General features: G+C 38.4%; 1 protein-coding gene across 6 annotated transcripts in view; it reads left to right on the top strand.

Annotated features, from left to right (window-relative positions):
• Positions 1 to 6508: 6508 nt before the first annotated feature.
• LOC128741467 (dystrobrevin beta) overlaps positions 6509 to 23226 on the top strand; it is a 78891-nt gene continuing 62173 nt past the window's right edge. For 4 of the 6 annotated variants that reach the window (XR_008412216.1, XM_053837306.1, XM_053837307.1 and 1 more), the window contains exon 1: positions 6509 to 7644. The gene's annotated coding sequence lies outside the window, so the exon portion shown is untranslated. The remainder of the gene's footprint in view (positions 7645 to 23226) is intronic. The other 2 variants (XM_053837305.1, XM_053837304.1) reach the window with 2 other exon arrangements.

The following is a 23226-nucleotide window of genomic DNA, read 5'->3' as shown; positions in this document are numbered from 1 at the left end:
ATCCCGGCAACGAGTGCCTACTGGTGACGGTGAAAACTAGACACAACGAGGCGGTCATTGCGACGGACCCGGAGAACGAGCTGCTCTTTGTAACGGTTCAAATACCTCAGTGAACAAATGTCTCCTGGTAAAAATTGTAGACTGAAAAGTTACCCGTAGCTGTAGAAGCTTACAAATCAAATACATGTGAATTTTTCTAAACTCCATTCCATTTAATTTGATAGCTTTGTAAGGATCAATAATCACCTAGAACCATATACTCTTGTAAAATGCAACCAACATACGCTAAGTATGAAAAACTTATTTTTAAAGAATTTCCATAGAAAATGCTCTACAGCTCTGCACTCGATAGAGATAGAAATGACATTTCTTTAGCAAAATTGTTTATCTTTATATTTTCCATAACTTTGCCGAAGAAACCATGTGTCTATCTACGAACATAAAAAAATGGACGTGTATCGAGTCTTTCGCGAACGCAAAATACATAAAAAGTATGCTTGCCGTACTCTCATTTGGGTGGTTAGGGACAAGCGGAACCCGTACAAGTTTTTACAGGGTGCTCCACCTTTTATGTCGGTATGTAAACGCTGCATAACTTTCACATTTACCAACCGATTTCTTTCATTAGATACGTGTTGGAAACGCCATTTCAGTACAATTTTCGCCATGTATCGCTTCACACCGAAAGAATACGGCCAAACAGTCGCTCGAATGGTTGACGTTGAGTCTAATTTTTGGAATACAATTTTGATGACTGACGAAGCCAATTTCAACCTCTCCGGCGGTGTTAATAAGCAAAATTGCCGCATTTGGGGAGCGGAGAATCCTCACGAGATTCACGAAATGCCCTTGCATGACCGGGCAATAACTATCAGTGGTCCATATTTTGTCAAAGAAAATGAAACTGTCGATGGAAATCGATATCGGTGGATGTTGGCTCATTATGGCTGCCCACGAATGCGCGAAAAAGGTCTAGAAGGTTACTGGTTTCAACAGACGGTGCACCATGCCACACTGCGAATTGAACAATTCAATTTCTGCAACGAAAATTTCCGGGAAGTCTGGTGTCAGACGAACACCCTCCCCCCCCCCACCCCCACCCCCACCCCCAGGACTTATTTTTGTGGGGTTATCTGAAAAGCAAGGTTTACGCCAACCAGCCACAAACTATTGACGAGCTCAAGGCAAATATTCGTACGGAAATCGACGCTATAACACCCGAGATGCTCAAAAAGGTAATGGAAAACGCGGAAAAAAGGAGTCAATTTGTAATTTCTAATAAAGGTGGTCACTTAATTGATATTGTTTTCAAAAACTAAACCAAAAAAATAAAATTTTAAGGAACCAAACTAAATAAAAATGCATTACTAATAGAAATTGGTTGTTTTTTTCTAAATTATTCAATGTTTTCATACCGACATAAAAGGTGGAGCACCCTGTAGTACTTGACTTAAGCTTTGAGATGAAGTACCGATTTCATAAGTCTGCTTCCTTTATTTTACCCCATGGCCTCGTGAAGCTATGGAAATATAAAGCTTGAATATGCGATAACTCAGCAAGTAAAGGTCCAAGAGATTTGCGTTCTTCTGGAAAAACGTGTATTTTGAGAGCTTCGGTAATTGCCTAGAACAGTGATGTCCAAAACGCGGCCCGCGGGCCGCATGTGGCCCTTCAAGATGTTCTGTGCGGCCCGCGGACTGATTTGAGAGATAGTGGACTTATGATGAGTAACCATTTTGATGACACAGGGGTCACGCCGTAATGCCTCGTGCATTTTGTAGTTCCGAATGCTTTCCGGTTTAAATCTTGTGGGAATTCCCAAAAAATGGTTTTTATTGCCGCATATTTTGCATTTTGTTATGCGCACGAATGGACAGAGGAATTTGCGGCCCGCGACATCATGGGGCAATCTCGTTTGGCCCGCACCATGCCTATATCTGGGCACCGCTGGCCTAGAACATTGTATTCTTGTAAAATGCAACTAACTAGGTATGAAAAAGCTAGGTATGAAAAACCAATTTTTAAAGAAGTTTTAAAGGATATGCCCATCAGCACTCGATAAAGATAGAAATTTTATTTCTTCAGCAAAGTTGCTTGTTTTTACAATGTTTACAACTTTGGCGAAGAAACTATGTATATATTTCCTAACACAAAAAAGTTGTTTTTTTATTTTCATTATTGTAGGCATTAGGCAATGGCTTACTTTTGACAGGTTTAGTTTAAGGGGGTTGTTCATACGAACAAAAGTGCTGAAGACCATAAATGATAAAATGAAAACAAGAGACACTAGGAAAAAAGTTACACTTTTCGCCCTTTTGGACTACTGTGCAGTGGTTTAGATGTTAATTGAATAAAAACATAGATTATTAAAAGAAAAAGTAGATACGCCAGTCTTTGATTTTCTCATACATGAGTAAAAAGTATGCCATCAGCACTATCTACTGGCAGTAGGGTGAACTAGACTATCATAGTATTTGTATCGCCTTCTTATGTTACATAAGTGTTAGTGACGGATGATATAGTCAAACGTGTGCCTATGAGAACGCTTTACGAACACTATGACAGGTTAGTATACCCTGTTGCCGTCAGGAGCCACTTTACTGACGATTGAATCTGCGAAGAGTGGCGCATCTACTTCTTTAATAATCTTCTATACCTATAAAAATGGATTTCTGTCTGTCTGTCTGTCCGTATGTTCCTTATAGAAACGAAAACTACTGAGCCGATCGGCGTGAAAATTTGCATGCAGGGGTTTAGGGTGCCAGGGAAGGTTCTTATGATGGTTAGAGATCCCTCCCCTCCCTAAGAGGGGGGGGGGGTCTCCCATACAAATGAAACACAAATTTCTGCATAACTCGAGAACTACATAATCAAGCAAATGGAACAACATTTTACATGTGGGTGTTTTTGGAGACAAGAATTTTTTCAATGGTGAATTGAGACCCCTCCTCTCTTTAGAAGGGGAATTATGACCCCTCTCCCCTTTAAGAGGGGGGGCTTCCATGCAAATGAAATACAAATTTCCTCATAACTCGAGAACTAATTAATCAAGTGGAACCATATTTGGTATGTGGGTGTTTTGGAGGCAAGAATTTTTTCTTTGGTGAATTGGGACCCCTTACCTTTTTAATTTATCCGGCTAAGCAATGAGGAGAGTTGTTTTCTACTTTACTCTGAGGAAAATTTGTATATTAAAACACCCATGAACTCCTCAGAAACATGCAAAACTTGAGATTGTGACAAAGGTCATTTGAGATTCACGATTTATGTACAACACAGTTTAATTTGTGGCAGTACGAAGTTTTTCGGGTCAGCTGGTTCCAGATAAATATAGAATAGAATAGAATAGAATAGAATAGAATAGAAATGAGAAAAATAAAAGGGAAAAAAGAAAAGGAGAAAAGCAGCAGAATGGCGATACAAGAATAGAAAATGAAGATAAAACGAGACAGAAAATAAAATAAAATGGGGAGCGGAATACAAAAAGAATAAAACGGAAAAGAAAATCATAATGTGACAGAAAAAAGGAAAAACAGCACATAATAAGAGGAAGAATGGAACCGGGATCGTAGAAAAGAAAAAAAAAGTCGAAAGGTGACAGAAAGCGACAAAAAACGAAACAGGAAAAGAGGAGAAACGGACCTGGAAACGAAGAAAGACGGAAAAAGAGGAAAAACAAAACAGAGCAAATTCAAGACTGAAAATCGGCCGAAATACGGAACTGGAAAAGATGAGAGAAGAGTTAGAGAAAGAGGAAGAGACTCGCAGAAAAAAGAAAATACAAGATAGAAAAGAGGAAAAAGGAGCCAAGAAAGGCAATACGGAACAGAAAATAAAAGAAATAAAACGGTTACCCCGAAGAATAACGAATAAGAAAGAAATAAAAAACAGATAGAGAAAACGAGACAAACGGATAAAATAGATCAAGCGAGATATAGAAGTAGATATATGGGACAAAAAATAGGAAAATGAGGCAAAAAGAGAAGAAATAAACAGGAAAAATAGGAGTGAAATAAAAACAACAGGAACAGAATCAAAATACATAAAAATGAAAAATGAAACATCAAAAAGAGAAAAACGGAACAAATCTCGGGTAAATTTTCAAATAGACCTAAGTGACAATGAGAGATTCTCTTCGCGTCTCCTCTCTTCCGCTTTTTACGGCGATCCTAATGTATTTTAACACATCAGATTTGCATAAAACGGTTACCGGAGTCACTAGTTAGCTAAATGTTTTGAAAATTTCCTTTTCTATGCATTTATGTAGCCGTGAAAGACGGAAGAGAGGAGACGCGAAGAGAATCTCTCATTGTCACTTAGGTCTATTTGAAAATTTACCCGAGAAATGAAGACAAAAAATGACAAGGAAACAAGTTAAAAAGTTAGAAAATACGAAAACTGGAAATGAAAAAAAAGCAAAAGGCGAAGAGCAAAGACATGCGACTGCGAATACGTGAAAAGCTGAGGAAAAACAGGACTGAAAATAATTAAAAATGCAACAGGAAACGAAGAAAAACGAAACAATGAAACAGAGGACAGAAAAAAAGAAAAACGAAACATTTTTCCCCTCGGAACCAAGAAAACGGTACAGCAAGGGAAAAAACGGAACAAAAACAGGAAATGCTGTACTGGAAAAGAGAAAAAACTGACTGAAAAGAGGTAAACCTTTAAGAGAAAAAAAACGATATATCAATTTTAATTTATTTCAAATAAAACTTCGTGTCTAATTACAAGCCAAATTCAAGTTCAAATTGTTCTAAATTCAAGTCTAATTTAATATCAGGTTCAATTTCAAGTGGAATTAAATGTTCGATTTTAAGCCAATATCAGGTGTGGTTTAATTCCAATTTTAGCTTCAATTGAACCTAGTTCTTAATGTTTGATGGTAAAATTATTTACTTGAATTGAAAGTCGATAGTGTAACTGATTATTCATTATGTTCTACCGTTTAAGGAATTTTTTAACAAATTTCAAATCATCGTTAAATATACCTACATCGCGTTGCGAGATCAGAAGCAAATTCTTCTTTATTCGTCAAGTTGCTACTGCAATAAAACTGTTAAAAAATCAGAGAGTTTGTGTACAAGATACGACCGCATATATAGGTGACGCAGGACTACGTAAGTCTCTTTGTAGTGATAGTAGCATGTATCCATGCTTGTAATCTTTAGATTCATCATGTATACATGCTATATGCAACATATATACATCCTACATGCGTTGTATGTAACATTTATCAAAGTAGTAACATTGCATACGTTCAATCCTCAAAAGATTTTAGAGTTATTTCTATGTGCATTTGGAAACAATTTAACAATATCAAGAACACAAACTATTGCTTTCCTGCTACCTTACAGAAATTAAAGATTGTTTTTATTACCCATGGTTCCCCACGGTGAAGGGATTTTACCAATTCAATCCTATTTTATCAACAGCACATCTTTTCACTACACTTCTAATGAAACGACAAGCATTCCTATTCATACAGAGTCATGTTATAACCGAACACTACAGCTGTAGCATATTTTTCCAACACAGATATCAAATTCGATTAGGTTTAATCGTCTCGTAGTAAAGAATTTGCGATCTGTTAGGACAACGAACTTGTGTCATTTTTCCTGGCACACTTCCCTAACACAGACATCAACTTGAACAAGGTTTAATCGCGTTCGTAAGAAATCTGTTGACACAAGGGGGCTTTGTCACTCTTTCTGGCGTACTTCCCAAGCAAGGACATCAAAACGGTCTAGGTTTAATCGCGGTCCGCGACGCGGTGTTAAGAAATCTTGTGGAAATGAGGAAACTTTGTCACTTGTTTTGGCTTACTTCCCAAGCACAGATATCAAATTGGTATGGGTTTAGATCATCGTTAAGAATCTTCCAACCAATCACGAAGCGAGAATTCTGGTAAAACATAGGTTCATTATTTTCAATTTTTCAATAATACAACATCAAGAATCCATACTTTTCTCCATTTGGGCTAATTCTTAGAAGATTTTCCAATCGATTGGTGTAAGAATATTGAAAATCGTTCAGGAAACCACTAAGCTAAGCTATTAGCGTTCAAAACCTGACCACTTTTCGAGAAAGATTTTTTGGAATGACACCCTATACCAGCTACCTTCCAGAAAGACGTAGTCCTACGTCAAAAACAAGTGTAGCGTCGATTTTTTGTCAGATAATAAGAAATATTAGCTACAAACGCGTATAGAGATTAACATTCGTTTGAAAATTGCTATCTAGCCATCAGTCTATAACAACAGTTGAACCGCATCAACATCTCACCATCCTACGGTTGTCTGTACGGCTTTGCGTTACACATTCTATCAAGCCTTCTGCCCGTCGGTCGTCATCGTCATCATTGACATCGACCGCGCTTGACTCTGCTGCTTGCTAATGATGATAACTGCTCGCCGCCGCTGGCTGGCTGGCGCTGGCTGACTGAAGTTTTGCTGCCTTCGATGCCAGCCACTCTCAGCGCTCTCTTCCAGAAGAGTTTGCACTTCGGCAGCGAACGGTTGTGCTTGTTCATCGCTTCCGTGTCGTATACGGCAAGTGAGTGTAATTTTTCCTTTTCGGTTGTGTTTTCTCATCACTGTGGCTGATGACTGGTGCGTGCGCTATCAGGATTAAAAGCATTAAATGAAATGAAAAGCTTCAACTTCCGATGAAGACACTAGTTTCATTCAGTCGAACCTTGTTATAGTAACGATAATCCATAATCTTCGGTCGATGATTAAACAGGGAAAAGTCTGCGTTACGTATGATAAGCTAAAATTGAAAACGCGAATGGTGTGAGGGAAAATCCGACAATTTGCAAGCAGTTTCGACACTCATCAAAGCAAGTGTCATGTTTCATTAGGTCGTCCTTATGCACTTGTAAGGATCTAAGCAGCTAGCCACAAAGGAAGTGGAAAATTTCTGTCCAGTTAAAGAAATGAATTAAGGAAGTGTTGCAAATACGGGAGAAAAGGAAGAAAAAACGTCAAGTGATGCGAAAAGAAAATCCTGCTCTAGTTAAAGAGCCACACCGCACATAGTGGCACACAAGTGTATAGTAGTAGGCTTTTCTCTCCGTCTCTTCGAATTCGGCAGGTTGTGTGGTTATTTTTGCCGTCTGGATAAATAAGCGTGCTTATTGGTGTGCGTGTAGTCAAAGCCCAACATGCCCGATTGTGTCGGTGTAAGTGTTCTTTAGGTGCAAACTTATCCAACCTGCGCTATATTATTGTCGTATGGTGTGTTTGTAAACTCTAACATCTAACAGCTCTCTGAATGGCACACAGTGGCTGGCCAAGATAACCGAGTGCTGCCCTAGGAGGTTCCAGTCGTGCAGTGGAATTTCAAAGTGAATCAAGAATATAATTACATACAACCTGCTCCCGACGTGCGGTGCCGGTGCCCGTGCTGTGGTTGCGTTGCAGCGACACGAATCTCCGTGAGTTGTACGATACCTATTTTGTGGTGCGCCAAATCGTTAGAACTCATCACATTTGTAATAGCAGCCTTTCGGTCGAATAGGTACACCGCAGCAACTCCCGTGTCACGGTGCTGAGCAAAAAAGGCAAAAAAAAAAGGTCGAGAAGAATCAAGCTGCGAGCTGCGTCTGAGTAGCTGCCTGGCTGGCTGACTGGGAGAGACAAGGTACATAAGATAATTGTTATTGCATTCCGAGTATTTTCAGTCACTTATCAGCATCGTTTAGTAAATATTTGAGCAAGCAAAACACCTCAAGGACATGCGGAATGGTTGTCGCTTGCGAGCGCGGTTAGAGTAGTGTTTTGGCATTTTATTAATTTATGTGCTGAGTCTGCAGCGAGACTACGTCTTCGTGTATTATACTGACGTGCGCCAAGTTAAAACGAAAATCATATTGATTTGAAATGTTGACTTTTGTCCAATTGAATTAAATTTATTGAAATGTATGACATGATATTTGCAATTTGTACATCATTACATATAGACTACGAAAATGTTGAGTTGTGATCTTCTAGACTGGATAGCTTACAGTAATGAAAGATTCTGTTAAGATGCCTGCCTGTATCAAGAGAATTCTTATCTGTAGACTAAGTAAATAATGTTTAGCTTGCTCAGGTGACCAATAACTCGTTATTATTCAATCACCCAATCCAACCACAATTCAGCACTAATTAATGAATAGAATAGTTCATAATATCCAGTATTGAAAAACCAAAAACTCTTTTGGAAAGATGGTTTGTTTCAAATACGGATGAAAGTCATCTTCTTAATAAGTAGAACGAGTTGATGTCCCAAAAGTAAAGCATAGTTGACTTCATTCCTGACGGTTTATATAGCGAAAGAAGAACAGCTGACCACTTGTCTGCACCGGCTTATTGCTAGTAATTAGGATACAGAATAGCTACCGGAGGAAGCATACAGAGGGCTTCGTCAAGGGGATGGTCTCTCATACCTGTGCTACAAGGTCTAGTCAATTTGTCTGCTTTGCCGATGACATGGATATCATCGGCAGATCCGAGACCGACTGACGCTGCCTGGGCAGCAGTGTAACGATTGATGGCCATATATTTGAGGTAGTTGACGAATTTATCTACCTTGGCTCACTGGTAACGGTGGACAAAGATAGCAGCCGTAAGATTCGAAGGCGTATTATCAGCAAAAGTTGCACTTAGTACCACTATTTACAGACTAAGCTCTCGTACAAGGCGCACCCTGTACAAGACGCTCAATGGACCGGTTGTTCTCTACGAGTATGAAACGTGGATATTGCTCGAGGCACAAAACTCTGTCAATACAGACCACGTACTGCACAAGGCGCGAGTAATTGAGTTGAGTTGAATTTGTTCGCCCAGTCAGTTTTTGTTAAATCCTTGAAAAGATGAAATAAATAAACCAGACTCAAACATTTATCTCACGACAAATTTTCAAGGAGAAGCTTTTAAATCTGTATGTAGGTTTTAAGGCAGCGTGCGATTAAGTTGGAAATTGGGATGCTCAGACTGTGCAGTGGGACTGATGGCAGTGATGCCAGATATACGGATTTACCCGTAGTTCTACGGATTTAGTCAAATCATTGCTAAACTCAACATAATATTGTGAATAATATACCGAAAAGCATAACAACACATACAGACGTTCAAACGTGCATGCGCTACATATGTAAACGCACACCATTTTGCTGCGAATAGTAAGCAATCAATTGTAGATGGTGTTTCAATTATTATTTTATAGCTAAAACTACTGAGGGTAGTGACGATAAAAAAGGATAACGATGATTATTAGTAAATAGCGACAATTATCAATAAATGTCGATAATCAAGTTATGGAAGACGAGTTCCCATAGGCGCATTAAATTGTCGCAGGCGGTCTATTATTATATTACCGAAATAAAGCAAAATATTATCGACTGATGAAATTGCACAAAAAAGTAACAAAAAAACTACAAAAAACGGAAAAAAGCGGTAAAAAATGCTCTAAGCAGATGTCAAAAAACCTACAAAAATACGACGGAGAAATGCCGAGGAGACGACGAATTGTCGTATTAACTGGACAAGAAAATATAATTAACTCTTCAATTGTTGCGTGGTCCTTAAAAGAACCGATTGTTTGATTACCATAACTCCAGCTTGCAATAGACTTGCATTAACACACTTAACGTAATTTTATTTCGGTAAATCGGAGTACCGATAACCGCAAACCAGGCACGGTTTGTTGTAACGCACCAACCGGAAGGCCTCAGCAGCTATGCGATCGACGAAGCCGTTCATCGTGTATGGTCATGAGTCACGATGAAATGCCAGTCCACCGTGGCCAGCTGCATAAGACGTGGGATAATTCTGGTCTTTTTGTGTCGTGAGCAGCACTTCCGCAGTTAATTATTCCAGCACGGCAGCCAGCTCCAGATTTAATAGTTTCCTTTCCTCAGCAGCCGATGAATAGGACTGACCGGAAACTGCAGACGTGCACGACTCGAGCGTGACTTTCGCTTGCCCTTGATGCTTTCTCCTTTGTCGCGTCCAGACATGCAGGTAGGATGTTGGCAGTAGCTCCGTTAGCGTTTGAATAATGCTGTTCGCCTACCCGTACCTCGTATTATGTACCAGAGCAAGCGACAAAAATCGGTTCCGCCTATTTTTCGTGGTCCGTCATTCCATCATCTACGTTGAAGAAAATGGAGCAGTTCAATTTCAGTCTGCAACAAAATAGCAAAGTTACCAGTGAGCCGTTCACCTTTTGCTGCCAAAGAAAAATTACGCTACGTGTTACTGTAGCGTTGGTGATGGATAGATTTGTGTTGCTAAAGAAAACCTAGTGAAAAGCCCTAAGTTACCGTAAACCGTTCTTTTAAAAATGAACAAATTCTTATATGAAGATGCAAATGTCACTAAAGATGTCACTAAAACTGCTAATACTGATACCGATTATATGAAGAGCTAAAAGATTGTTGTTCTCCGTTGATCACAATAAAGTTTATTGGGCCAGCAATAATTATTACAACAAAACATGAGGCTTAGTTTTAATGCGTTTTCCTGTGCATTTGTTGCGGTCAATAGTGTTTAATTTGGTGTTAACTTGGTTTTAATTGCTATCACTTGTTCACGGCAGACAAGTTTTCAATGTGACGATTATTGAAATTAAAATTACTGCGGCACCGCTCGTGTTGCCGTTGGTGGTACATCACCATAAGGAATTTTCAAGCCAATTAGCAATCAGCGAGAAAGGGTAGGATTCAATTTAATTCTCTTGTAACTTTGTTATAGTAGAATTAAATGGAATTTTCCATCAACTCTCTCGTTGGTTCCTGAATTGTATCAAAACTTATTCGAAAACAATTGGAAATTATTCCAATCAATCACGAAGCGAGAATTCATACCTCGACGAAGAGATGAACAAACTGCTGTCTAACTACCTAGTTCAATACACTTGCATTGCTTACTGGGGATCACAATATTTAGACTATTCGGATTGCATTATCTTTTTATGAGCAAACATTATCGAAAGTCTGCTAAATAATTAAAATTCATTTTCACTTTTCCTCTAGAAATTTCAGATCCTTTAAATAAACTCTTTAATATGAGACAAATATCTTTTACTTTATATATACTTTCGGTTTCAAAGGTAAGATTGATTGCGTGTCCTCTAGTTGCAGGATCTCGAACGAAGTTAATAGTGAACTTTGTTGAATGATCAAATAGACAAGTCTTCTGAGATTATACGTCCTAGAAGGGGTGACATTGTGCCAAGTTCATGTAATTGTAATATTGTCTATGTTCATTGTAACTAAACCATCTTCCTGGCAGTTGTTAACTTAACATTGTAGTATTTATTGGCTGGCTTTGACTTAAATTAATCGCTAAATTATATGCCTTGCGTGAGTTATTTTCATTTATGAATGACGGAAATTAAAACGATTAGTCGACATTTTCTTTTTCGTCGGACGAAAAAAACGTAGGAAATTTGGCTGGTAGGACTTCTTTAATGATAAAAATCATTTAAATAGATCTCAGCTCACTTTGATTGACCGCGGATGATAGACAACAAACTAAAGTATTGGGGAATAACTAGTTTTGCATTGTGTGTCATAAAAATGCTGATATTTTTAATAGTTTGTGTTGGACAGGACGGGAATAGGCAATTACGACGGAGCAGCAACATGCCCTACGGCAGAAAGATGACAAAAAGACGACGAATGCGACAAATAGACAACGAACAGATGATAAAAAGACGGCAAAAAGGCGTCGAAAACACAACAGTAAGGTGACGAAAAGATACCAAATTAGCGACAAATAGCGACAAAGAAAGCTACTGCAAAAAGACGTTTGCAATTAGTTAAAGATCGTCATTTTGCGACAGTTTTGGTTGTCTTGACAACAAACAGGACGACGTGAACAGGTGCCAAAAAATTGCCATAAGAACGATGAAAAGATAGGAAATATACGATAAAAAGACGATGAAGAGGCGACGAAAAGTTAGCGAAAAGATGACTGAAAGGGGATGAAAAAGTAATGACAAGCAGGTGAAAAGCCAATGAAAATAAAAAACGAAAGACGCTGAAAAAAAACATGAAAGAAGTGACAAAAAATGCCAAGAAAGATAGTAAAAAATTACGAAAAGACCAAAAATAAATACAAAAATGTGATGGAGAGACGATTAAATTACAGCAAAACAGCGACAAGAAATGCAAAACACACTACAACTGAGGACAAGACGACGCCATCAAAAGCAATCAAAAACGTAACACAAGTCAAAGAAAAATAACTAGCAAATCACTAGAAAGAGACAAAAAGATGTTGTAAAGATGCCAGAAAGGCAGATGTCAAAATGGACGAACTACTGAACCACCATCGAATTGAAAAACCACCCGAAGAAAACAGAAAGATGAAAGACCACAAAAAAATAGATGAAAGGTGAATGATGAACGACCAATAACGATCAGTCGATTAATTTAAGTCAAATCGCAAACATCTAGATTGTACAGCATCAATTTGGCACAAAATCTTGAAATCCTGCTGAAGTTTCGAAAACAAATCGTACAATGTGTAATGAGTAATGACCTCAGAAAGACAAAAATCTCAGAAAATTGACACAGTCAGACGATATCAACTTGAGCATCATCTTTCATATGTTTAATGAGGTGAATTGAATTAAATTTAAATTAGTGATTGCTATCCTACTTAGGTAGAAGGACTTAAGATGGATAATCCATAATTTCTCATTAAACTTCTTTTTCTGATTTTCGTAGAGAGAAACAAAAATCCATTCCGGGTTTTCCATTCCCCCTTACACATTGCCAAAATAAAGTACACTTTCAAAATCCTTGTTGCGAATGCAAATGCAGTTTATGCTTCCCCGGAAAAAGTAGAACAATAATGGATTGCTCACGATGCGATGGTGCAGCAAACGGTTTGCGCGGCGAGAGACAAACAGTTCAACATCGTCGACATCGTTTGTTGCAAACGTGAACGTAACATGGTTCAGGTTCAGGTCAGTCAGCCGGCGCTCATTAATTAAACAGTCGTTTCATTCGGAAGCAATTATTTTGCAATATTTGTATTTTTATTTGGACGAAAATTGTCCGATGCTGATGAATTGCTGCACCTATTGGTACTTGTTTGTGTGCAGTGAACTGTGTTGAACCGAAAATTTTTTTTATCCCTTCGGCACTTGAAAATTTAATCCACATTGAAAAACTGGCGCTGGCACTGGGGTTGCTTGGCATCTGGTCCTTTTTGACGAATAATTTAATTTTCAGTCGCTCAACACTTAGGTACTATTATTCTGGCGCTCATAATCGGCAGTGAAGTCTGTCGAAACGGCTAAAGTTTACAGTGCCTTTCGACAGCCCACGCTGCTGTACCGAAGACTTTGCTATTCTCTGAACGCCATTCTCTCAAAGAAATGCAAATGAATTGCTGCCTGCAATGTTTTCCATGAAAGGCTGCCATAATAATATACGCTTGTCTGTCTGCATAAGACTCAAACATATCCATCGTGCTCTCCACCAGCGCCAGTACTAGCGGTGTGTACTCGGGCAGGGCGAAATCTGTCGCAAAATGCCACCCAACTGCATAACAGTTAATGAGCGCCAGCTTGTGTAGCGTAACAGCACCGATCAAAAGCATTTCACCTGAATTAACATAAAAGACACGTATTTCAGCACGAAAAATCCTGAGCGTTAGTCTACGGGCTGTGTGCACCCTGGCAACATAGAACAACCTGGGCAGACACATTGGCCACTGTTGATGAGACTCTAGCCTTGCTGCAGGCCAGGCAACAACCAACGAAAACGGCAACAATACGACCAGCTCGGAAGAAAGGAGTCAAAAGCGCGAGAACTTTAGTCTCCCTTCTTCTTGATAGCGTTTTGTTCTAGCTTGAATGTTTCAATTTCTAACACACCTGGTTTCTTCATTGATGCTCGTATAACGTCGAGCAACTTGACACACGAGAACTTTGCAACGGAATGCATTCAAACCTATTCCCTATGCACTGGTATTTTTTTCGATTTTGCGAGAATTACCTCTACTGAGTTGCATTTTAGCTAAAGTTTATCTTAATTTGGTATAAGATTTCTATGCCCGAGTTCTATCTCAATATTCCATTTATTTTCACATTTTGCTCAACATTTTTGCTTGCATTCATCTAAATTATGCTCCAATCGTTTATTAATTCTACTTTGTTGTAAGTTGGTGCGAGTTTTACTCAATCGAAAAAGATAAATTTCATATTCAAAACCAAACCAACATCAACGGATCAACTCAATTTAATGAAACTTATGTCAAATTTGTTTATTCAATCCGGATTGGAACTGGATGAACTTTTTGTGTTCATTTGCTCCTATCTGACAGATAAAATTCATCCAGTTTCAACCCGGATTGAATAAACAAATTCGACATTAATGAAAAGCTAATAGGTACGAAACTAAAAAACATTAAAACACAAGCAATGCATTTTTGTGTAACATTTGTTTTTTTTTGTTTCCATTTTGGTGTTCTTTTGTTTGTCAACGCGCCAGGACTGAAGGTTTTCAAAAAACAATCTTAAAGAATCCGAAAAAACATCTTTAAAAATATTAACATGTCGCTAATAAATATACATTGGGTTTTTTTTAATTCCCGTCGTAATAATTAAAGCCATTCTAATTTTCATCATTTGTTGGATGGATTTAATGAATACTCCAAAAGTTCTTGTGCTGATATGACTAAAACACACTTACCTTCCGATCCGTGAACTTCGAAATCACTGAAAAGCAACTATTAAAGCATATTATTGAAATTACGCAACTGACTTTATTTCTAAAATTCGTCGTACCGTTTTAAAATCCGTCCGTCAAAATTTTTCATCGTCCGAACTAAAAATCACAACAATGTTTACGAAGCTAACGCGCATGTATTTGTGTAGGACGGCATGACAAATGTTATTCTGCAAAATTTCTGCAGGTCAGGCAGGTTTTCCTGGCTGTAGAATAACGACAATGCCTTGCGTGAGTTATTTTCATTTATGAATGACGGAAATTAAAATGATTAGTCGATATTGTCTTCTTCGTCGCACGAAAAAACATAGGAAATTTGGCTGGTAGGACTTTTAAATGATAAAAAGCATTTAAATAGATCTCAGCTCACTTTGATTGATCTCATGTGATAGACAACAAACTAAAATATTAGGGAATAACTAGTTTTGCAATGTGCGTCATAAAAATGCTGATATTTTTAATAATTTGTGTTGGATAAGACGGGAATAGGCAATTACGACGATGTAGCAACATACCCTAGTAGAAATAAATTGGATAAGTTTTCTTTTTATTTAGTTTCAGGTTTCGCATTCTACTAAGACGCTCCAAAAACTTCAGTTAGGCCATTGCAAATCATTTTCAAAGTTTTTGTCACCCCCCCTTGAAAATTAGCTTAAAAAATCGGGGAACAGAAAAATAATTTGTAGGATATGAGTCAATTTTTTTTATAAAATCAATTGTCTGTGGGCTCTACAGTCTGAAAAACTCGAAAAATAAGTGTGCAAGTTGAGTTAACGCTTCTAGCACGTAACAAAAATGGAAATTCGAACAATGGAATTTCCGAAAATCGTCCAAAAAAATTTTCTTTTTTTCGTAGATTTGTGCATAGAAAATAATAACGTATATATTATAAGTAAGAATAGATTCGGTTTTCACGTTTAAACTTTAACCCAAGTGCTTAAATCCAAGTTTTTTTTTGCTCGATTAAAAAATTCACTTTGTTTTTTCACCCCCCCCCCCCCATTCAGTGGCCGAACACCGAAAGGACAAAAACTTTATAAAATATTTGTAATAACCTTAACAGAAGCCTAAAAGAAGTAAAAAATAAGATTGAAAGAAGTCCGACAGGAATCTAAAGGGAAACTAAAAGAGTTCTAAATCAACTCTAAAAGTCTGAAAGTAGTCCAAAAGAAGCTTAAATGAAGTCTAAAGGGAGTCCAAAAGAAACCTAAACAAAGTCTAAAAGTAATTTAAAAGAAGTCTAAAAGAAGTATAAATAAAATCTATAGGAAGTCTAAGGGCCGTTAAATAAAATCTAAAAGAAGCCAGAAAGAAGTCTAAAACAGTCTTAAAAAAGTCTGACAGGAATTTAAAGGAAGGCTAAAACAGTTCTAAATTAACTCTGAAGAGTCTAGAGAAGAGTCTAAAAGAAGTCCAAACGAAATCTTAACGAAGCCTTAAAAGAAGCCTAAAAGTAGTCTAAAAAAATGTAAAAGAAGTATTAATATATTCTGAAGGAAGTCTAAAGGAAAACCAAAAGAAGTTAAACAAAATCTTAAAGAATCCTAAAAGAAGTCTAAAAGCAATCTTAAATAAGTCTGGCAGGATCTAAAGGAGGCATGAAAAGCAAGAAAAGAAGCTTAAATGAAGTCTACAGAGAGCGTAAAGAAGCCTATAAAAAGTCTAAACGTAGTCTAAAAGAAGTATAAATAAGATCTAAAGGAAGTCTAAATAAAGTTTAAATAAAGTCCTAAAGAAACCTAACAGAAACATAAAAAAAAGGTCTGAAAGAACTCTAAAAACTGTCTTACAGAAGCCTGGCCGGAATCTAAAGAAATACTAAAAGGGTTCCAAATGAACTCCAAAAGGAGTCTGAAAGAACCATAAATGAAGCCTAAAGAGAGCCTAGAAGAAGTCTAAACGTAATCTAAAAGAAATTTCAACGTCGAAACGAAATTCTAAAACGTCATGAAGTACTCAAAAAAAAGTATAAATAAAGTCTAAAGGAAGTCTAAATAAAGTCTAGCAGAAGTCTAAATGAATTCTAAAAGAAGTCCTAAAGAAATCTAAAAGAAGTCTAAGAGAACTATGAAAAAAGTATTACGAGAATCTAAAGGAAGGCTAAAAGAGTTTTAAATAAACTTTTAAAGAAATTTAAATGAGGTGTAAAAAGAGTCTAAAAGAAGTCCAAACGAAATCTTAAAGAAGCCTAAACGTAGTCTAGAAAAGTGTAAAAGAAGTATCGGAGGAAATCCCCCAGCGCCGGACAGCTCCCAATACCGGACACTTCTGACTTTCATAGTTCAAATGGTGCACCTTAGTAGTAGATAATATGGTAAAATCAATAAAAGGGACAAAAAATTACCTGGTGTGATTTTATAGATCAGAATCAAGAAAATCGAAGGAACAACTTCTCACTCGAGCTCAGAATCAACTAATCTTTTCGCTACGTTTTTCGAGGGCGTATTTGGTAAAGCATCACCCGTCCAGCGACACAACTGCTTCGAGCATATACCGTTCCGTGATATTAATCTACCACTAGTGCAGTTTTCTATAGACGAGGTTCGGAAAGCTCTTGAAGATCTCGATTCAACGAAAGGACCCGGAACAGACAGTCTACCGTCAGTATTTCAAAAAAGAAACTGCTTGCATCGCCGATTACCGCTGTTTTTCACCGCTCAATCAGTAGTGGACCGTTCCCAATTGCATGGAAAATGGCGTCCATTATGCCGATCCATAAGTCCGGAAGTTACAAATCGGTCACCAATTACCCTGCCATATCCATACCTTGCAGCCTCAGCAAGGTATTCGAAAAACTGCTCCATACAACTATATACAGGTCAGTTGCACCGATCATCTCTAACAGCCAGCATGGATTTCTGAAGCATCGTTCGACAACATCAAATCTTATGTGCTACGTCACAGCGATATCACGTGAGCTAGAAGCTAAGCGGCAAGTGGATGCGATCTATTTTGATTTTGCGAAAGCTTTTGATGCTGTACCACACAATCTCATTATTGAAAAAACTGAACTACATCGGATTTCCCTCATGGTTTACCGAATGGCTTTACTCATACATATCCGATCGCAAAGCATTCGTTACAGTAAACTCCGTGCGCTCCAGAACATTTGACATATCGTCTGGTGTCCCTCAAGGCAGTGTGCCTGGCTCGCTCATCTTTATAATTTATATTAATGACCTGATCGAGCTGCTGTCATCATCGAAATTATCGTTTGCCGACGATCTAAAAATTTTTCGGGTGATTGCTGCCCCTGTCGATTGTGTCGCATTACAGGAGGATATTAATCGTTTGCTAGTCTGATGCAGTGACAACGGCATGCGTGTTAACAGCAATAAGTGTAAAGTAATATCATACAGTCGCCGTAACACCGTTTCTCTTCATCAATACAGCATGGGACCGGATTGTCTGGAACGTGTTAACTAGTAACGTGGTAAATAGTAACGCTCGACCTAGGCGTTACTATTGACTCTAAATTGAGGTTCGACGAGCATATAAGTAGAGTCACTGCTAAAGCATACACCGTGCTTGATTTTATGCGACGCCATACGTCTGGATTCACTGACGTTTATTGCCTCAAGAAGCTATATTGCTCTCTCGTACGCAGCATTGTGGAGTATGCTTTCCCGGTTTGGACTCCTGCACACGTAACACAGATCCTTGCGATTGAGCGAATTCAGAAAAAAAATTGCGATTCGCCTTGCGTCAGCTACCGTAGAATGATACAGTCAATCTTCCCCGTTACATAGACCGTTGTCAACTGATTAGCCTGGATACACTCGCAGTCCGGCGCGTCAAACAGCAGCGTCTATTTATATTCGATCTTATAACAGGCAATGTGGATTGCCCGGAACTCCTGTACCAGATACCGTGGAATGTACCTCCTCGTCGGCTTCGGAATCCACCGTTATTGGCCATCCAATTCCACAGAACAAATTATGGTGTGAATAATTGTTTTAATGTCTGCTTGCGTTCCTTCAACGACGTTTGTAATGTGTTTGATTTTACTCTGTCAAGAAATGTGTTTAATAATAGAATCCGAGGCTTAAATTAGTTATTAAGTAAACAATCTGTACGACGTAGTCGAAGATGATGAAATAAATTTAAATTAAATTAAAAATTATAAAAAATATAAGTTTTGGAAAAATTAAGTAGCAAAGTTGCTTATTTGTATGAGCGCTTTACACACACGAAGTTTCATTGCAATCCGTCAAATGAAGAAAATAAAAATTTGTATGTTGGCTTCAAGGCAGCATACGATTCCGTTGAGATTTCATTGTTCCATTGACCATACACAGTATGGCTGGTAGTGTTATTTTTGATTACTCTACGTCAAGCGTAAGGATAGCGAGTCAAGTATTGGACTCGGGTGTATAACATTAATCAAATTCTGAAATATTGAAGCCTGGCAGATGGCAGATCGTATTCCGCTTGAATTGTGATTTAATAAATACTGTACTGCTTACTCCGCTATTTTTGTTTTGTTTAGCTCATCTAACTAAACTAGAACACATCGTAAATGTGGCCTCAATATAAAACGGCAAAGGAAATATCAAACCCGTCCCATGATTTCTACTTCATCGGTTTCTAATAAGGTAAACATTTCGTTCGACTTCATTAGACACAATCGTTCGTACGACCGGAAGCCAGATCGATCCCAATGCACTAACTAAACATTAAAAGCAAACGTCGGTCGTCGTCAACTGAAACGTGCACTGCGCGGTGGCATCAATGATGAATAAATCCCTAAATTGTTCGAATGAAGGCATGCTAAATTGGTTGCCAGAAGTAATCATTACATAAAACATCAGTTTTGTACGGAATTTTTACGATCATTGAAGTGCAGTGTTTCACATTCCAGTAACACTTGATGCGGTACTAATTCGCTCATGCAGCCCGGCGACCGGGAAGTAAGGCATTTATGAAATGAGGCCTGGCTAGAGCGTTCCAACTTCATATGTTAGTTTTAATTTCAGGAAATGCTATTGATAGTGGAAAGTTATGTTCATGAAAGCTCTCGGTCAGTAACCTGTTTCACTCTTGTGGGAAACCCACACGTTGGGTCAATTTTAGTCGGCGATAGATAGTGGCATTGCAACGAGTGGGTAGCAGCCATAGAAGTCCTGCCAAATGCAGAACGCAGACCAGAACGGAAGCGGAGATTCATGAAGCGGAAGTGCTCATAAATTGCGCCCATTAGTGGCATGCAGCATGTCGGACACACGGGTCGGAACAAACACGGGTAGCCGAAGCCAAATCGACCGTTGAACCGAAATTGCATAATTCTGGCTCGGTCGTTGGCACGGGCGCGAAGCGGAGTCGTTGGGCCGCGCTCCTTTCCACCACCCGCGAATAGGTATTTAATGCCGGAGGCAGACCGAAAGTTCGAGCTAAGGATTTTTAATAACATACATAGCAGGGAATATGAATTTTCATTATTGCGTAAATAAAATTGAAATGAATATTTCATTCAGCTGAGTATAATTATTCTTATTGCTACTGCTGTGTGATGTTCATGTTTGTTGACGTATGACCCTGTTTTCATCTATGTAATTACCTTTCCTCCGTCGTGGGGGAAAACACCAACCATGAACTGATGATATAAACAAACTAGAGCAATTATACGAATAATTAATTATTAAACCGGATCCATCGACATTTCACGTCTTTCCGGTGCTGCACAGCACCCGTTCCGCGCTTGTTGGCGGTGACGAACCGAAAGAAAGTTCCATGTAAAGTTTGTCACTCATGGATCGAACCGCTCAGGGATCTGTTCCAGTGACCCTATTTCCGGCAAAGGAGATGAGCTTCCGAAGCGATTTACTCGTCGTGCTGCTGCTGCTGTTTCTGTCGAATCCCGGCAGGGAGCGTTTTGAAAGGATGATATATTTACGCTTGCGAGTGTCCGTGACCTGGCGGCGGCCGGTGGCGGTGTGAATTTTGAATCCGATTCGTTCATTATTCAGTGCCGTGTTCCTTTCACTGCTGTGCTGTGCTTTACAATGATACTGCCCACAGCTGCGTATTTCTTTTTTTTTCTCCTTGCTTTTATTTGCTGGAAGTTCCATTCGAAGTACCGGCAGGAGAAAGTTTTGCGAATATCCCTACTGGGTGAATGCAATGTAAACAAAGTTTGTAGCTAACAATAGAGCCAAACATCGATGTTTGAATAAAAGATATCCGGAGTCAAACCCTATCACATTGTAGAAAATGCTTACGGGAATGAGCAAAGAACAGGGCGAACGAACGGAAACTAGAGCTGAAACTGTGCCAGAATCGAACTTTACTTCGTCCATTCCGGGTTGCTGGACTGTCTGGTCTGAAGGATGAAATTCCTCGAAAAAAAGTGTTTAACTTTTAACAATTTTTTTTAGATGTTTTTGAGTCTCATTAAGAAAAGTACTTTAGGATGCCATTCACGTCGTCTAAAGTTTTGTTTTGAAAGCGAGAAGACAAATTAAATTATTCCTTTGCTGAGATCGAAAAAAATCGCTCTGGTCCCGAGGGATAATCAGCTTATCCGCAGCAGAACCGTCTACACGGGGGGACCGGGCAGACATGCGTGAATTTTTGTGACACGTCCATTAGTAAGCTATTTACTCCAAAGTGGAGTAGATAAATATTTGTCGTTTTCCCTCTCTATGCTTTGGTGAAATTACGGAAACTATGTCACCAGGAAGATTCCACAGCTCGGTCTCTCGGACGGTTCGGTCCGATAGATTTATATTCGATAGATGCTTGAGCGGCAACATCTGTAGAGGGCACCGATTGTTGGCAAATTGGAAGTCCCTCCCGTGCACTACATTTGTGCTTTGAGGTATTTGGTGGACAATGTAAACTTCGAGATTTGATTAGATTTTTACCGTGCTTTAGTGAGTTTACTTTATCAGAAGTCCTTGATTTCCGACCGTCTATTTAGAACTCTTCACCATTATATGCGTTGATGGCGTGACATTCATCACTGTCAGGCTTTGATTCGGACTTCAGACTTGGCTGATCGTAGTAAATTCGAATTATTAGTAATAGTAACGTTTTCCTAGTTGCAGTACGGGAGCGGGGAGAAAAGTTGATTATGTATATATGAGCAGAAATAGAACAATCTCACCAACAATCGAAAGGAATAGAGTTGCATTATTTGAGTTTCCATAAGTGCTTCCATTATGGATATGAAAGAAGAAAGATGGAACACAAAATGGGAAATTGGGACAAAAAAAAGAAACGTAAATTGGTAGTGAAATGAAGAAAAACTGGAGAAAAGAAGGAAAACGAAACGATAATGGAAAAGGAGAAAACGAGAAACAAAATAGAAAAAACTGAAAAAAATAAAAACGGTAGATAACAGGGATAAAACGGAATGGAAAAACAGAACATGGCAGTAAAGTATGCTGATTTTCATACTAAATAAATAAATAATAAAGAGAAGAACGGAATGGACGCAAACGAAAAATGGGTTAGAAAAGCAGTTAGAAAGCGAAAAGCGACGACAACTGGGACCAGAAAGGACAGAAGAGAAACAGAAAATGGCAAAAAAAAGTAAAGGAGGAAAAGCGGGCCTGAAAACAAGAAAAAATGGAAGAAAAAAGAAAAAACAGAGAAGTGAATAATCACGACGCAGAAAATGGCGAGAAAACGGTACAGGAAATGGAGGGAAAAGAAACAGAGAAATGAAATCACTGAAAAGCGATTATTAAAGCATATTATTGAAATTACACAACTGACTTTATTTCTTAAATTCGTCGTACCGTTTTAAAATCCGTCCATCAAAATTTTTCATCGTCCGAACTGAAAATCCCAACAATGTTTACGAAGTTAACGCGCATGTATTTGTGTAGGACGGCATTTCAAATGTTATTCTGCAAAATTTCTGCAGTTCAGGCAAGTTTTCCTGGCTGTAGAATAATGACAATGCCTTGACGGAAAAAACGTTGAATGACGGAAAAAACGATTAGTTGACATTTTCTTCTTCGTCGCACGAAAAAACATAGGAAATTTGGCTGGTAGCACTTCTTTAATGATAAAAAACATTTAATTAGATCTCAACCCACTTTGATTAATCGCGTATGATAGACAACAAACTAATAGAGTAAGGAGGGGTAAAAGTGCGATTAAATCATTTATCGGTGCAGATTCCGAGTAAATTTTCTACATTGACATGGATGGGTGACTACTTTGACAGCTTCAATCTAACGAAAACTTTGGTTGCTTACGAAGCATAGTTGCTGAGTTATGTGCAAATGTTATTTTAGGGCGGTTTTGATGTAATTTTTCGTTATACGGCAAATACGATATCAACAGGAGGATATTACTTGTTGCATATTTGAAGCAGCGTTTTACATCACTCACATATCTGTTTTGAAAATACGGCGAAAATAATTTACAAAATATATTTCGCTTTTCCGTAATTTAATCTAACCCCGTCAAGCGCCTAGCGGGGCAAAAGTGCGATTCATGGACGAGGCAAAAATGTATAGCTAATTATGTAAAGCTTTAGGCAC

This window comes from Sabethes cyaneus, chromosome 3 (genome assembly GCF_943734655.1).
Source record: "Sabethes cyaneus chromosome 3, idSabCyanKW18_F2, whole genome shotgun sequence".
Classification (NCBI taxonomy): Eukaryota; Metazoa; Arthropoda; class Insecta; order Diptera; family Culicidae; genus Sabethes; species Sabethes cyaneus.
Note: the sequence above shows the minus strand (reverse complement) of the source record. Positions and strands in the feature narration are given on the sequence as shown.